Raw genomic sequence first — 5,531 nt, 5'->3', positions numbered from 1 at the left:
TACCTGGGGGGCAGAGATTCTGCTCCAGTTCCAATAGAGCATTAATCAAGAGAGAGTGTGTTTGTGGTCCCAAGGCACAGTTGAGCATTGTCTCTTGTGTGCTTCTCTGGATCCCAGAGGAAATGCACATGGCAGATTCTCTAAGTCTTGTTAAGCAATACTAGGAGCAGAGCCCCTAAAGAGGGGACCAGGGCAGGAAAGTCAGGTTTCTGAAGCATGTGATGGGAATCTTCCTGCATGTGTGTCTGTGGAACAGACTACCTGCCTCAGGCAAGGAACACATTTCATAGCAAACTCCATAGTCCTTCAACAACAGGGCATGGCAGCAATCCTCTGTCCAAGAGAGGACATAAGTGCTCGTCTTCCCCATATTCTGCATTCTAAGTATCAGTGTCTTAGTCATCTCATTTCTATCTGTGTGCAGAGATTACATCTCTCTCTTCTCTATCCTGCTGATTCCTTTAGCATCCATAGTACCCAAACATCCTGGCTAATATACCTTGTACCAGGGTCCTAACTAGAGGAGAGTTAGGGGTTGACCTCACACTGCACCAGCAGCAAATCATCCAGGCCTGGCCTCAGGGGTGCTACTTGGAACACAAACCATTCTGACAAAGAAATGACTCCTGAAATAAAGCCTCCAATGCAGTGAATGGAGCACATTGGTTCTGAAGACAGGGAGTAGGAAAAGAGAGTTACCTAGAGCAATGGCCACAAATTCCCAAAGTGTCTGAGATCTTATTTCTGTTAGTAGAACTGGAGTGGTGTCTCTGACATGATTGTCTCCTAAGGACAATCATGAAAATAAGAGTTCTCAAGCCCTGCATGTCCCCAATGAGAGGTACAAATGTGCATTGATCCCCAAGTACAACTTCTGACACCAGGTTGCTATTATTTGACATTATCTTCAATAAAGTAAGTGTCTCAAACACTCAGTTCCTAAGACAGTCAGTATAGATTGATATAAGCCATGTAGGCATGTTTAACATTTAGTTTCACATAATATCTAAACGTGTGTAGACATATTGAGATCAAAATGCTCTAGAATAGCTGATATATTGCTCCCAGTGTTGGGACTCAGAAGAACATTTTGACCAAGGCCAGGACATGGATCAGGGTGAATCAAGTTGTCCCCAGACACTGCTGCAGTGACACCAAGACAAAGAGCTGGGTGAGAGTAAGGAGTTGGGTTGTAGGGATTCACGTTTTCCAAGAGTTCTTCTTTTCTTTACATGACTAACCATTTTTTTTTCTCTCTTCTACTGGTTATTCTTAGAGAATCCCACCAGCCTAAAACAGATCAGGGTCCTAAAATGAAGAGAGACCAGTACTGATTCAGACTCCACTTATAAAGCAGAAGGGATCCCCTGACCTCATACTTTTCAACTTCTACTCCTGGGTCTGTATCTTTGACCCAAAACCATGTATGTGAGTTCAGAGTTTGAGAGTGAAAGAGCCTCTGCACAGAGGACCAAGGGCTCAGACTGGCTGGTGTTCACCATCCCATAATCTGCATTTCTGCCTTAACTCAACTGCACTTTCCCAGTGGAAAATTGGACTCTGCAGTGATCTTGGAATATGACTGACATTTGTTGAGGGTTATCACTGAAAAATAGGAAATGTTTCCATGTAGAAACCATTGGAAAACTACAAACAGTCTTAGACTGCAAGTTGACTTCAGTTTGCATATGTTGTGTAAAAAAAGGAAAGAAGACACTCTCCAGAGTCACAAAAGACAGTGTTCATATAGGAGGAGACAAGTGGTAGGCTATAGGTGATGCACCATATGGTCGTGGGACAGGTCCGGTGAGTGTTTTATTGAGTGCTTAGCAATAGCCTTACTGTGAAGGTGAACTGTGAGCTGTGAGAGAAGATTTTCAGGATATGAAGGATTTGTCCAGCTAGGCTCTAGTTCAGGAAGCTTCAAAATTTTCCAAGAGCACCATCAGTAGTGACCAAGTGAGCAAACAGTTGACTCTACAGGGGATATTATCATTAGAGCTATGTCCCTACTTCCATTTAGTTTTGTTTATTTGACCCAAGCTAAATGATCTGGAAGGAGGAACCCCTGTTGATAAATTGCTTCCATCAGATTGCCTGCAGTCAAATCTGTAGGACATTTTCTTGATTAATGTTTCATGTAGAAGGGCCTAACTCCCTCTTCATGCTGTAAAGCGCTGGTAATTTTGTCCTGGATTGTGTCCAATGGAGTCTGATCAAGCCAATAAGCAGCATTCTCCAAGGATTTTATTTAAGTTCCAGTTTCAAGTTCCTCCCTTGAGTTCCTGCTCTAACTACTTCAATGATGGAATGTGACCTGGGATTTGTCACATGAAGAAAATTCTTTTTTCCTCAAGTTGATTTTCTTCATGGATATTTGTCACAGCAATTGAAAAGCAGACTAACAAACTGCCACTGGGCTTGTATGACAACTTCACAGCTACCCAAACTTGTTTTTGACAGAGGGCATTTGTTTATGGTTTAGTTTTAGGTTTTTCTAATGTGTATGTTTGTGTGTGTGTATAGTACATGCCAATAGATTGGAGGTGCATATTGAATCTAGGAGAGGACATCAAATCCCATGTAGCTGGAGTTCCAAGAGTTTGTGAGTAACACTTTGTTGATGTTTGGAATGAATTCAGGTCCACTGTAAAAGCAGTTAGCATTTTTAAAAACTAAGCCACACTTCCAATCTCAGGGCAATGATACTACTCATTGCTGGATTCCAGGGCCTGGGACAGGGTCAGGCACTTGGTAGTTTCTCCAGCATTACCTAGGTGTAAATCTAAGAAGCAGACCTCCTAAAAGAGGAGCCTAGACAATAAAAGGCAGGTTTCTTGTTCATGTGGTAGAGATCTTCACTCCCATGTATGTGAGACATTCTATCCAGCTCAGGCCTGGATACCTTCCTCCAGCAATTCCTAGAGACCCCTCTACACCTGGACACAGCACCAAGCCTCTAGACAAGTGCTGAAACCTGAGCCACATCTGACCTCACAGCCCTTGGAGTGAGCAGGAAGGGACAACTTAGGCAGAGGAAGTCTCTCTCCTTCTGCATGTCTGATGCTACCCTATGCTCCCCCAGCCATACATGGAAATATGAACTCCTAGAAGAGGAATCTCTAGGGCACTGTTACCCTGGCTTGACCTAGTTCTGGGACTTTGGACCCTAAAAGCAGTGTATGGGGACAAATTGCATGGCTGAGATTTGGGTCTTGGACAGGATATCATACACTCAAGATCCTGATGTTCTGTGATGTACTGCCTGGAGGATACTACAGAGATGGAAAATTTCAATTATTCTTCGACCCAATGATGTCCTTATGCTGGCTGTGAACAGGAGCATTTGGCTGACAGTTGGCAAGGCTGCTACTTACCTGAGCAAAGAGTGGAAGAAGTCAGATTTTGCAAAATACGTGAAGAAATTACTGGAGTGTAAATGTGTGCAGATTCTCCTCCCAATGTTCCAGCATGGGAAGGAGGTTTTTCTGAGAACAGGTAAGGAAAGAAACTGCCACATCTGCTCTGAGACTGGAGGCCCTGTCCCCTGAGGATTCCTCCTCAGCAGGGAGAAGCTGAATACTAAGTCAGTTTTAAATCAAAGGAGTAGAGTGTCATGGGTTTCCTAATTCAATAAGAGAGAGGGGCTGTGATAGGACTAAGCCTTCCCTCAGGATAGATTAGTCTGTCAATTAAACAGCATTTCCCTTCCATTTGCCTTGTGAACCATGATCTCAGTCATGCCTGTTCACTGTCCATGTACTTTGGAGGTCTGAGTCCAGTGTCGCCGAGTCTCAGTTACCATTCAGTCAAAACCAGAAGTCCGTATTCACAGAAGTCTCCTGCTCTGTGCTGGCTGATGCTGATTCTGAGTCTTTCCAAGGAATAGATTACCTCATTTTTATTCTGAGATTTGGCCGGTGTGTGGGGTCTGCTTTTGTCCTCCTAGCATTTGTCCTTTTGTCCTGTTCATTCAAAATAAGGTTGCATGCACATTGATGGATCTTCAGGAAGAATGAAAAAGCATGAATTTTCCAATTTATTCCCTTCCAACACCCCCAAAATACATGTGACTCATAAGGTCAGAACTGACAGGAATATCACTCTAAGTTGCTGGGCCATGAAATTCTATCATGCTAAAATCAATGTAACCTGGCAGAGAGATGGGAGCAATCAGACTATGGATATGGATGTGATAGAGACCAGACCTGCAGGAGATGGAAGCTTCCAGAAGTGGGCAGCTGTGGTGGTGCCTTCCTAGGAGGAGCAGATATACACTTGTCATGTGTACCACAAGGGCCTGCCTGAGCCCATTACCGGGAGATGGGGTAAGTTTTAAGTGTGATCACTGAGCTTGTTACAATGAGTGTGTGTCCTTTGGCCAAACTGGACTAGGGTCACAAATGATAGCTGGAGGTAAGAGGCCTAACTGTTCCTTCCATTCTCTGTCAGAGCCTTCTCAGCCCTCTGTCCCCATCATAACAATTGTTACTGGCCTGGTTCTTGGAGCTGTGCTTATGGGAGCTGTGGTGACTTTTCTGATATGGAAGAGGAGGACTAAAGGTAAGGAAAGGGCAGGGTATGAGTTCAAGTCTCCATGGGAATATCAAGTCCAGCTGAGAGTGTGCCCTGCCACATGAGAGCAAAGATTCCTCCACACAGTTGCTTATTCAGTCTTGTGCTGATGTGCTGACATTGACTCTATTGTGAGGCATAAAGGAAATAATGCACAGATTCATCACTGTAATGATAGAGGTGGCAGAGACCTGATCCTCAGCTCTCAGAGGTCAGATGGAAAGATTCCTACTTAGAACACATATCCACGAGTCCAGTTAGTCCTCCTCATGTATGATGTACTATCATGTTTTCTCATCTTTCTCTGGATCTGCAGTCACTGTTCTGGAAACTGCTGAGATAAGAACCAGGAGATTCCTCCAGGCTTTCTAGATCCTGCTCCCTCCATGACCTCTAATAAAAGGGATTAATCCCAGAAGTAAATGATGAGGTAGCTATGTTCATGCTTGCCAGTTGTTATACTGTGGGCTCATCTCTGAGACACCTGTGGCAGTATATACCAGAGCCCATGGAGGTTCTCAGCCAGCCCACACTTCCTCATTTAGTTCTATCTTCAGAGGCTTTGATCTGCTCTTGTATCACTTTTACTGGGAGGTAAAATTTCTATGATGTCCAGCCTTCTGTTACAATTTTAAAAAGTGATATCCTAAAGGAATTGGTATGGGACAGGGCGAGGTCAGAGGATATTACCCTCTGGCATGGGTATTCCTGGTAATGGGACAGTGTGATTGTGTGATCAGCTGTTCAGTATATCACTATTTAAGACATTGATCTGAAATTCTTTCTTAATCTTTCCTTTTACAGCACAGTGTGAACAGGCGATGAGTTCAGCCCTGCCCTGAGCAGCAGTAAGTCCCATCCACACACTGATCATCATTCTTTCCCCAGTCATCATTGCTGCTCCAACAGAGGCTGGGCTGGCAAACCTCCACCCCTGACTGAACTTTAGTTTTCAC

At 44.1% G+C, this 5,531-nt stretch overlaps 1 pseudogene; it reads left to right on the top strand.

The window, feature by feature from the left end:
* The first annotated feature begins 798 nt into the window (after nucleotides 1–798).
* LOC131893761 (patr class I histocompatibility antigen, A-126 alpha chain-like) lies at nucleotides 799–4,640 on the top strand (annotated as a pseudogene).
* The last annotated feature ends 891 nt before the right edge of the window (nucleotides 4,641–5,531 follow it).

This window comes from Peromyscus eremicus, chromosome 16_21 (genome assembly GCF_949786415.1).
Source record: "Peromyscus eremicus chromosome 16_21, PerEre_H2_v1, whole genome shotgun sequence".
Taxonomy (NCBI): domain Eukaryota; kingdom Metazoa; phylum Chordata; class Mammalia; order Rodentia; family Cricetidae; genus Peromyscus; species Peromyscus eremicus.
Note: the sequence above shows the minus strand (reverse complement) of the source record. Positions and strands in the feature narration are given on the sequence as shown.